The sequence below is a fragment of the Coregonus clupeaformis genome, chromosome 23, assembly GCF_020615455.1.
Source record: "Coregonus clupeaformis isolate EN_2021a chromosome 23, ASM2061545v1, whole genome shotgun sequence".
NCBI classification, from domain to species: domain Eukaryota; kingdom Metazoa; phylum Chordata; class Actinopteri; order Salmoniformes; family Salmonidae; genus Coregonus; species Coregonus clupeaformis.
The window spans coordinates 16,381,335-16,393,279 of record NC_059214.1 but is presented as its reverse complement, the minus strand read 5'-3'; positions in this window follow the sequence as shown (position 1 = coordinate 16,393,279).

Below are 11,945 nucleotides of genomic sequence, written 5' to 3'. Positions count from 1 at the left end.
ATTCTCCATTCAGGCTGCATAGGAGTCTATTTCCTCCTTAAATAGATTTAATGGCAAGAAGGTGGAATAACACTGGGAAAATATGCATACTTTCTTTATGAAACACCATTTTCCACCACCATGCTATAGTGGCTAATGCTACTTCCTGATGTTGCGCCCTGTTCAGCCAGGGGTAAACAACAGACTGCTGCAACCTGATTGGCTGAACGTGAAATGCAACATCAGAGACTAGCATTCCTAGGCATTAGCTTCATAATAAATGGTTTATGTATTTACTAAAGTTAATAAAAGTTAATAAATATATTGTAATAAATTATATTATATTTTACAAATATTTCACTAATAGTTAAACTATTTAATAATGGTTTATAAGCAGTTTATAAGCAGGTCTTCAAATAAGGTTATGAGAAATGTATATCTTAAGCTTAACGACTATCTTAACATAATAAATTCATTATTTTTTTATTTTAGACACTTCATATAAATGTTTCAAAGTATCAAAAAATATGCTGAATAAATTTGATTTGTTAATTTATAGAATGTTTGCTGGGAAAGACTGCTGGATTGCAAATGTGGTCCTCTGTAGCTCAGCTGGTAGAGCACGGCGCTTGTAACGCCAAGGTAGTGGGTTCGATCCCCGGGACCACCCATACACAAAAAATGTATGCACGCATGACTGTAAGTCGCTTTGGATAAAAGCGTCTGCTAAATGGCATATTATTATTATTATTATTAAATGCATTCCTTTCCATTTGAATGCTTCAGTAAATGTAATGAGATTATACTGTAAATGTTGTAAAATATGATACTTTACATTGATAATATCTGCAGCTAAGGCAAATGTTGAAAGCCATGGGTTGAATAACATGTCTGTCAGCATGGGTTTAGTACTTTTGCTTATCTGCAGAGCTGTTCAGAATTATTTTTGGAGACAACAAACACCCTTAGGAATTTTATTATGTTGGCCTCAATGTAGAGAACAATATCCATTACACGTACCCAAACTCTACCCAACAGGAACTCGCAGTCTTGTACTGTGTGCTAGCCTAAAGTACTTCTAAGAAACGTGGGTCAGCCTGAATCGCTGGGCTGTAACCATCCAGCATGATCATACTCCTGCTGATAGCTGTGATTACTTGATTGGGAGCCAACTATACCTACATCTTCTCCATGGAATGCGCCTTACTTGGCCCTGTGCTGGGTTTGTTGTGTTTGAGTGTGAAACAATTCCTTCATGAGCAAGAAACGCACAGCCTTGTCCTGTGTTACATGTAGGCACCTACAGTACCAGTCAAAAGTTTGGACACACCTACTCATTCAAGGGTTTTTCTTTATTTTTACTATTTTCTACGTGGTAGAATAATAGTGAAGACATCAAAACTATGAAATAACACACATGGAATCATGTCGTAACCAAAAAAGTGTTAAACAAAATAATATATTTTGTATTTGAGATTCTTCAAAGTAGCCACCCTTTGCCTTAATGACAGCTTTGCACACTCTTGGCATTCTCTCAACCAGCTTCATGAGGTAGTCACCTGGAATGCATTTAAATTAACAGGTGTGCCTTGTTAAAAGTTAATTTGTGGAATTGCTTTCCTTCTTAATGCGTTTGAGCCAATCAGTTGTGTTGTGACAAGGAAGGGGTGGTATACAGAAGATAGCCCTATTTGGTAAAAGACCAAGTCCGTATTATGGCAAGAACAGCTCAAATAAGCAAAGAGAAACAACAGTCCATCATTACTTTAAGACATAAAGGTCAGTCAATACGGAACATTTCAAGAACTTTGAAAGTTTCTTCAAGTGCAGTCGCAAAAACCATCAAGCGCTATGATGAAACTGGCTCTCATGAGGACTGCCACAGGAATGGAAGACCCAGAGTTACCTCTGCTGCAGAGGATAAGTTCATTAGAGTTACCAGCCTCAGAAATTGCAGCCCAAATAAATGCTTCACAGAGTTCAAGTAACAGACACATCTCAACATCAACTGTTCAGAGGAGACTGCGTGAATCAGGCCTTCATGGTCGAATTGCTGCAAAGAAACCACTACTAAAGGACACCAATAAGAAGAAGAGACTTGCTTGGGCCAAGAAACACGAGCAATCAACATTAGACCAGTGGAAATCTGTCCTTTGGTCTGGAGTCCAAATTTGAGATTTTTGGTTCCAACCGCTGTGTCTTTCTGAGACGCAGAGTAGGTGAACGGATGACCTCCGCATGTGTGGTTCCCACCATGAAGCATGGAGGAGGAGGTGTGATGGTGTGGGGGTGCTTTGCTGTTGACACTGTCTGTGATTTATTTAGAATTCAAGGCACACTTAACCAGCATGGCTACCACAGCATTCTGCAGCGATACGCCATCCCATCTGGTTTGTGCTTAGTGGGACTATAATTTGTTTTTCAATCCAAGACAATGACCCAACACACCTCCAGGCTGTGTAAGGGCTATTTGACCAAGAAGGAGAGTGATGGAGTGCTGCATCAGATGACCTGGCCTCCAAAATCACCCGACCTCAACCCAATTGAGATGGTTTGGGATGAGTCAGACCGCAGAGTGAAGGAAAAGCAGCCAACAAGTGCTCAGCATATGTGGGAACTCCTTCAAGACTGTTGGAAAAGCATTTCAGGTGAAGCTAGTTGAGAGAATGCCAAGAGTGTGCAAAGCTGTCATCAAGGCAAAGGGTGGATACTTTGAAGAATCTAAAATCAAAAATATATTTTGATTTGTTTAATACTTTTTGGGCTACTACATGATTCCACGTGTTATTTCATAGTTTTGATGTCTTCACTATTATTCTACAATGTAGAAAATAGTAACAGTAAAGAAAAACCCTTGAATGAGTAGGTGTTCTAAAACTTTTGACTGGTACTGTATGTGACTATTTCTTTAAATGAAATTTAGTGAATACAGAATCAGATTGTATGCCAGGCACGTACAGCTGACTTTATGACCTTCCACAGGTGGATTGCTAGCCCATCCCTAATCCAGAACATGTGGAAGTTCATGGAGCATGAAAAGAAAGGGCTTTTTTCTAGGGCAAAGAAGTGCAGGCCATCAAAAAGCAATGTTCTTTTAAAAAGGGAACACATTTTAAATAAGGAAAGAACACAGTTTCCTAGAAGAAGAACAATATAATGGCCTAGCTTGACTAGTACCCAATGGGCAAAACTGGTTACAATGAATTCATTGTCAGGTTGTACACTGGTTGTAGTTACTTCTCTTAACGTCATTTTAGCAACCAGAAAATGTATGTCTTTACCTGGTCTGTTACCTGGTTGTGACAGACCAGTTTTTTGTTATAGTTAGTACCATCCCAGTTCGGAATTTGGAAGGTAGCCTGACCGGGAATCTGCTATTATCAGTCCATCACCTTAAACAGCCAAGAGGTCAGAACTATAAGGATGCACTGATTAGGAAATTCTGGGCCGATACCGATATCCAATATTTTATTTTCACTATACAGGTAACCGCCAAAATAAAGGAAACACTTGAGTAAATGAGGGATACAAAGTATATTGAAAGCAGGTGCTTCCACACAGGTGTGGTTCCTGAGTTCATTAAGCAATTAAAACATCCCAACATATTTAGGGTCATGTATTAAAATACCCAGTTGCCCATTATTTTGGCTACCCATTAAGAGTTCTCACCATCTTTGAAAGAGGGGTCTCAAAGGAGCATAGGGGGTTTAAAGGGTGTGTATGTATCCTGTACATGCGACTAATAAAACATGAAACCTGAAACTACACTGAACAAAACATTTAAAATAAAATGTTATATAGACCTTTAACTCAGGTACTTTGTTGAAGCGCTTTTAGCAGCGATTACAGCCTCGGGTCTTCTTGGGTATGACGCTACAAGCTTGGCACACCTGTATTTGAGGAGTTTCTCCCATTCCTCTCTGCAGATCCTCTCAAGCTCTGTCAGGTTGGATGGGGAGTGTTGCTGCACAGCTATTTTCAGGTCTCTCCAGAGATATTCGATCGGGTTCAAGTCCATGCTCTGGCTGGGCCACTCAAGGACATTCAGAGACTTGTCCCGAAGCCACTCCTGCGTTGTCTTGGCTGTGTGCTTAGGGTCGTTGTGCGACCCTAAGCACACCGTAGGGATGGTGCCAGGTTTCCCCCAAAGAGTTCAATCTTGGTTTCATCAGACCAGAGAATCTTGTTTCTCATAGTCTGAGAGTCTTTAGGTGCCTTTTGGCTCCAAGCGGGCTGTCAACTCCAAGCGGGCTGTCATGTGTCTTCCATCTGGCCACTCTACCATAAAGGCCTGATTGGTGGAGTGCTGCAGAGATGGTTGTCCTTCTGGAAGGTTCTCCAATTTCCACAGAGGAACTCTAGACCTCTGTCAGAGTGATCATCGGGTTCTTGGTCTCCTCCCTGACCAAGGCCCTTCTCCCACGATTGCTCAGTTTGGCCGGGCGGCCAGCTCTAGGAAGAGTCTTGGTGGTTCCAAACTTCTTCCATTTAAGAATGATGGAGGCCACTGTGTTCTTGGGGACCTTCAATGTTGCAAAACATTTTTTACCCTTCCCCAGATCTGTGCCTCGACACAATCCTGTCTCGGAGCTCTACGGACATTTCCTTCGACCTCATGGCTTGGTTTTTGCTCTGACATGCACTGTCAACTGTGGGACCTTATATAAACAGGTGTGTGCCTTTCAAGATCATGTCTAATCAATTGAATTTACCACACGTGGACTCCAATCAAGTTGTAGAAACATCTCAAGGATGATCAATGGAAACAGGATGCATCTGAGCTGAATTTCGAGTCTCATAGCAAAGGGTCTGAATACATTTACATTTTAGTCATTTAGCAGACGCTCTTATCCAGAGCGACTTACAGTTAGTGAGTGCATACATTATTTTTTATATATTTTTTTCTTTTTCATACTGGCCCCCCATGGGAATACTTATGTAAATAAATAAATACGAAAAATCTAAAACCCTGTTTTCACTTTGTCATTATGGGGTATTGTGTGTAGATTGATGAAGACATTTTTTTAGTTACTCCATTTTAGAATAATACATTTAGAAAAAGTGAATGCACTGTATATGACCTTTTTAAACATTCTAGCACAGATGCAAACTGCAACCAAGTTTCAATGGGAAAGTTTTTATTTGCATCACAAAAAGTGGCTGAAATGCATCAGAAAGGTATTGGAAAGTTCAGGAAAACATAAGGGAAGATCATCAGGCAATAATTGTGTGCTTTCAACTGTAGTTTTGGCACAGTCCCTTCTGACATGTCATGCACGGCTTGTGCGTCTTGAAGGGAAACAGAAGACACATACATGTTCCTGAGAGTCTTAGCTTCCAGGAATGGGGATATTTAGCTTGAGCCAAAACCGTAGGAAGAAAACAGAAACCGCTCTGTTTGTCCCAACTGCTAATTGCAGATATCAAAGGTTACTCATGTAACTACGGTTCTATGAACTAAGCAGCACATTCAGTTGACTACAGAACACTCAGTTTGTCTCTGCTGCTAATAGCAGATGTATTTCAGCTCCCAACATCAGCTTTTGTCTCCACGTCGGACTGATGCCGATATAATATTTTAAAGTTATTATCTGCCGATACCGATATGGTCACCAATTAATTGTGCATCCCTAGTCCAAACCTCTTGAAGAGATCACTAGGTGTACTATGTTCGCGACAATACTCAGGAACATATTAGTCATATAGCTCTGTAGAAAACACTTAATTTATTGTGCTGAAAATTACCTTATTCCAAAATGGGACCTCAGCATATTTATGTTATTTTGTATTGTATTTCTGCATTTGTTTCTTACAGTTAGTGACAATTACTGGTAAACGTGGGATGTGATCATCCAGTATTTTAGTTGTGATGGTAATTTTGAACTCATTAAACAATGGGCTGAAAAAGAGCTTACTATTAGTGAGATGCTCACTATTCAGAGATAATCACTGAGTTGGACACTTTTTACTATGGGCCTCGTTGACATATAATTTAGAAATCAAAAACAGAAGAATCAATGACCCCACAGAAGATGCCATTGACCCATGAAATTGAATGTGGTGTGGCTGTAAAAATTCTCCCACTCCTACAAACCAGTGCCTTTAACGCCCATCACAGTGTGCGCTTGATGCTCATAAAATGTGCAGTCACAGCGAGACACCTCCAATTACCTTGCTGAAAATAAAGCTCAGTTGCAATAAGAATTTAACAGTAGGTGCCCTGTGGACATATGGTTTGTGGCTTTAAAATGTTTTGATCAACTCCACATGAGCAAGGTGGTGGTGGTTATCATGGGGTTTGGCACCGGAAACCTTAGGGTTATCTCTCCACACTTACTTAATATAGAACATTGTGTAACTGTTTCCATTTACAACAATTTACACACCTCTTTCTTATGTGCAGCAATGCTTTATATCTTTATTCCTGTAGTACTTTTCTATAGATGGGACATTATTTTCTTGGGGATACTATTATTTAGCCCTGTTACCCATCAGTCATGACCCCAAGTGGTGAGTTTATGAGAGAAGTGGAGCAAGAAGTAACTGACAGATCCACAGTGGATTAGATTTAGCCCTCTAATGCAATGTTTCCAAGCAGACTAAATCCTAATGGATCCTCACCACTACACTTTGATGCCTCAAAGACCTGTGCTCTGTGTTTATTGTCATTGGTGTGAAAACATGGTTGACAAAGTACTTGGCAGTTGTCTCATGAGCATTTAAGAGCATTTTCAACTATACTGAACAAAAATATAAATGCAACATGTAAAGTGTTGATCTTGTGTTTCATGAGCTGAAATCAAAGATCCCCGAAATGTTCCATATGCACAAAAAGCTTATTTCTCAAATTTGTTTACATCCCTGTTAGTGAGCATTTATCCTTTGCCAAGATAATCCATCCACCTGACAGGTGTGGCACATCAAGAAGCTGATTAAACAGCATGATCATTACACAGGTGCACCTTGTGCTGGGGACAATAAAAGGCCACTCTAAAATGTGTAGTTTTGTTGGGGTTAAAGTATAGGCAGGCATAAGGTACGGACAACGAACACAATTACATTTTATCGATGGCAATTTGAATGCACAGCGATACCGTGATGAGATCCTGAGGCCCATTGTCGTGCCATTCAACCGCTGCCATCACCTTATGTTTCAGCATGATAATGCACGGCCCAATGTTGAAAGGATCTGTACACAATTCCTGGAAGCTGAAATGTCCCAGTTCTTCCATGGCCTGCATACTCACCAGACATGTCACCCATTGAGCATGTTTGGGATGCTCTGGATTGACGTGTACGACAGCGTGTTCCAGTTCCCATCAATATCCAGCAACTTCGCACAGCCATTGAAGAGGAATGGGACAACATTCCACAGGCCACAATCAATAGCCTGATCAACTCTATGCTAAGAAGATGTGTCGCGCTGCATGAGGCAAATGGTGGTCACACCAGATACTGACAGATTTTCTGATCCACACCCACTTTTTTTAAGGTATCTGTGACCAACAGATGCATATCTGTATTCCCAGTCATGTGAAATACATAGATTAAGATTAATGAATGTATTTCAATTGACTGATTTCCTTATATGAACTGTAACTCAGTAGAATCTTTGAAATTGTTGCATGTTGCGTTTATATTTTTGTTCAGTGTAATAGCATCAGTCCTCTCAAATGAAACAGATGCTAAGGAACAATACTGAGATTTTGAGTAGTGTCGTAGTTGGGTATATAAATATAGAATCTACATACAATACTAATATTCAGACCCTTTACTCAGTACTTTGTTGAAGTAACTGGCAGCAATTACAGCCTCGAGTCTTCTTGGGTATGACGCTACAAGCTTGGCACACCTGTATTTGGGGAGTTTCTCCCATTCTTCTCTGCAGATCCTCTCAAGCTCTGTCAGGTTGGATGGGGAGCGTCGCTGCACAGCTATTTACAGGTCTCTCCAGAGATGTTCGATCGGATTCAAGTCATTATGTCATTTTGTTTATTTATCCAACACCACTGATCCATATTCAATTGTTAGAAGAATCATTGTGGAACCGCTATGCAAACGTAGGGTTTGTATATATGAAATGCAGCCATAAGTAAATAATTACAACCATAACAGAAAGTCGTAACAGAAATTATCTAGCAGGCTGGCATGTTTGAGTTTTCTAACCCTATAACCCTAACCCTCACTAGCTTGCATGCCTAAACGTAACCTTACCCTAACCACTTGCATGCTTAATCTTACCCTAATGTTAACCACTCGCTAGCATGCTTAAACTTAACCTTACACTATCCTTAACCACTCGCTAGCATGTCTTAACTTAACCTTATGAATATAAGTACAACCGCTTGCACGAATTGCCCTATTATTTTAAGGACTATATTTGATCTTTTGACATTAGCCAAGTGTTCTCTCTAATGTAAATAATACTTAGTGAGATGGCGCCGTACTGGATGGCTGTCATTTTACGAGCTCCATTTTGTGATCCTTTTGGCATTTATATTTACTTTATTTTGTATACGCTATCATTTCTTATAACCGACAATAACTTTTGAACATCAGATCGGCAGTTACTTACCCCAATTCCGGCTTCAACTTCATCTTCGACTCATCTCCCCTGTGCTCTTTCTGTAATTCCAACCTAATTTTCGGGGGATGCAAGAGGAAACGCCAGCGTTACAGAGGCAGGAGAGGGGGAGTCCTGCCGAAATAAAGGTGAGGGCAAAACCGGCCACCTCTTCCCTCCATTCTATTGGTAATCAATCACTTGATAATAAGATGACTTCCGATCACGGATTTGCTACAAACGGGTATTTCGTAACTGCAATATTCTCTACTTTTCTGAAACATGGCTTTGGACAAGGTACCCCCACATGGCTATCCAACTCGATGGATTCTCCATTGACCGAGCGAACAGGACAGTAGAGTCAGGGAATTCGAGAGGGGGAGAGCTTTGCCTATTCATCAACAACAAATGGTGTGCTGACTCGAGCGCAGTGGTAGTCTCGACCCATTGTTCAACCGTCTTGCAATACTTGATGGTCAAATGCCGGACCCTTCTACCTCCCAAGGCAGTTTTCAGCTGTTATCGTAACTGTTCATAACTACATTCCACTTCAGGAGAAGAAATATAACAAGCTGGCACGTAGCGAACTGTACAAGGCTATAAACAAGCAGGAAAACTTACATCCGGAGGCTGCCTTTCTTGTCGCTGGTGATTTTAATTCTGCGTCATTAAAACACATGATGCCCAACTTCCAACAACACATCTCCTTCGCCACTAGGGACGATAAAGTCCTAGACCACTGTTAATCTTCCCACAAGCATACAAGGCCCTCCCTCGTCCGCCATTCACCAAAATCAGATCATGACTCTGTACTCCTGCTTCACGTTTACAGGAGGTACCTGTGACTCCCTCCGTTGAGAAATGGTAATCAGAATCAGAGATTATGCTACAGGACTGCTTGGCTAGCGCTGATTGGAATATGTTCTGAGACTCCGTAGTTCATTGATTACAGCTCAGTGTTCAACACCATTGTCCCCTCCAAATTCGTCACCAAGCTTAGGACCCTGGGACTGAACACCTCCCTCTGCAACTGGATCCTGGACTTCCTGACGCTCCGACCCCAGGTGGTGAGGGTAGGCAACATCATCACCTCCGCCACATTGACCCTCAACACCGGGGCCCCAAAGGGGTGTGTGCTTAGTCCCCTCCTGTACTACCTGTTCACCCACGACGGTGTGGCCACGCACAACTCCAACACCATCATGAAGTTTGCTGACGACAAAACGGTGGTAGGCCTGATCACCGGTGACGATGAGACCACCTACAGGAATGAGGTCAATGACCTGGCAGTGTGGTGCTGGGACAACAACCTCTCCCTCAACGTCAGTAAGTCCAAGGAGCTGATCGTGGACTACAGGAAACGGGGGGACGAGCACGCCCCATCCACATCGACAGGGCTGCAGTGGAACAGGTCGAGAGCTTCAAGTTCATCGGTGTCCAAATCACTAAGGACTTTCAATGGTGCACTCACACGCGCACAGTTGTGAAGAAGGCGCGACAGCGCCTCTTCCCCCTCAGGAAGTTGAAAAGGTTTGGCACCATTGAGCATCTTGACTGGCTGCATCACTGCTTGGTATGGCAACAGCACTGCCCTCGATCGCGTGGCGCTACAGATGGTGCGGACAGCCCAGTACATCACTGAGGCCGAGCTCCCTGCCATCCAGGACCTCTATATCAGGCGGTGTGAAAACTCCAGCCACCCAAGCCATAGATTGTTCTCTCTGTTCCGCATGGCAAGCGGTATCAGTGCATCAAGTGTGTCACCAACAGGCTCCTGAATAGCTTCTATCCCCAAGCCATAACATTGCTAAATAGCTAACAGAATGGCTACACGGACTATCTGAGTTGACCCTTATATTTTATTTTTATTTTTGCATTGTCTCTATGCACACTCGCAGGACTCTACACACTCATAAACACTGACACACCAACACACATAACGTGCACACACATTTACAGTATGCTGACTACACAAACACGCACACTCACATACTATCATAATTTATGCTGCTGCTACTCTGTTTATCATATATCCTGATGCCTAGTCACCTTACCCCTATACATATCTACCTTTACCACTCCAGTATCCCTGCACAATGTAAATATGGTATTGGAACTGACCCTGTGTATAGCTTCTTACTTTCTCGTGTTCTTATTTCTATTTCTCGTGTGTTTTTGTTCTACCTATTTTATTATTTTTAGTGCTACATTGATATTGATTACTGCATTGTTGGGTTTGGAAGTTGCAAGAAAGGCATTTCACTGTATTTGTGCACGTGACGTTAAAACTTGAAACTTATCAGTGCCAAAAGTGCACTTTATACATTTCTACTTGGAAATCAAAACTCCTTCTCATTCCCTACATCCAGTTTCCTATTCCTAAACAGAAACAGATGGTGCCTCTAACCTCTTTCTGTGCTGCTATGTATGGATTTCTCAATGCCGATCCAAACATAGAGTGGGAAGGTGGGTAAATATAGCACATCATTTATTTTGGATTGGATGACTTTGTTAAAGGAGTTAGGTTACCGTGCTGCAAAATAGGTGTACAGTTGCCCCAGTTTCCGAATACAACCTGAGAAGTTGAGGCCTCGCACATTGGCACAGTGATGTGAGATTATATAACTTGTGATAATGTTCCATCTGGACAGTCCACTGAGTATAATGAGGAGCTAGAATGCTGTATGTACACTGAACAAAAATATAAACGCAACATGTAAAGTGTTGGTCCCATGTTTCATGAGCTGAAATCAAAGATCCCCAAAATGTTCCATATGCACAAAAAGCTTATTTCTCAAATTTGTTTACATCCCTGTTAGTGAGCATTTCTCCTTTGCCAAGATAATCCATCCACTTGACAGGTGTGGCACATCAAGAAGCTGATTAAACAGCATGATCATTACACAGGTGCACCTTGTGCTGGGGACAATAAAAGGCCACTCTAAAATGTGCAGTGTTGTCACACAACACAATACCAGAGATGTCTCAGGTTTTGTGGGACAACATTCCACAGGCCACAATCAACAGCCTGATCAACTCTATGCAAAGGAGATGTGTCACGCTGCATGAGGCAAATGGTGGTCACACCAGATACTGACAGATTTTCTGATCCACGCCCACTTTTTTTAAAGGTATCTGTGACCAACAGATGCATATCTGTATTCCCAATCATGTGAAATCCATACGTTTAGGCCCAATTTATTTATTTCAATCTTTGAAATTGTTGCATGTTGCGTTTATATTTTTGTTCAGTATAATACGTTATTGGCTGTCTGTGACTATTAGTAAGAAACTATAGGCTTAGGAAAACAACACGCAACATGTCAGGTGGTTTGAATGACAGCTGGTAAAATAAATCAGGACTGACCTTTTTAACTGACTGGTCACATGTTCAAAAGATGAT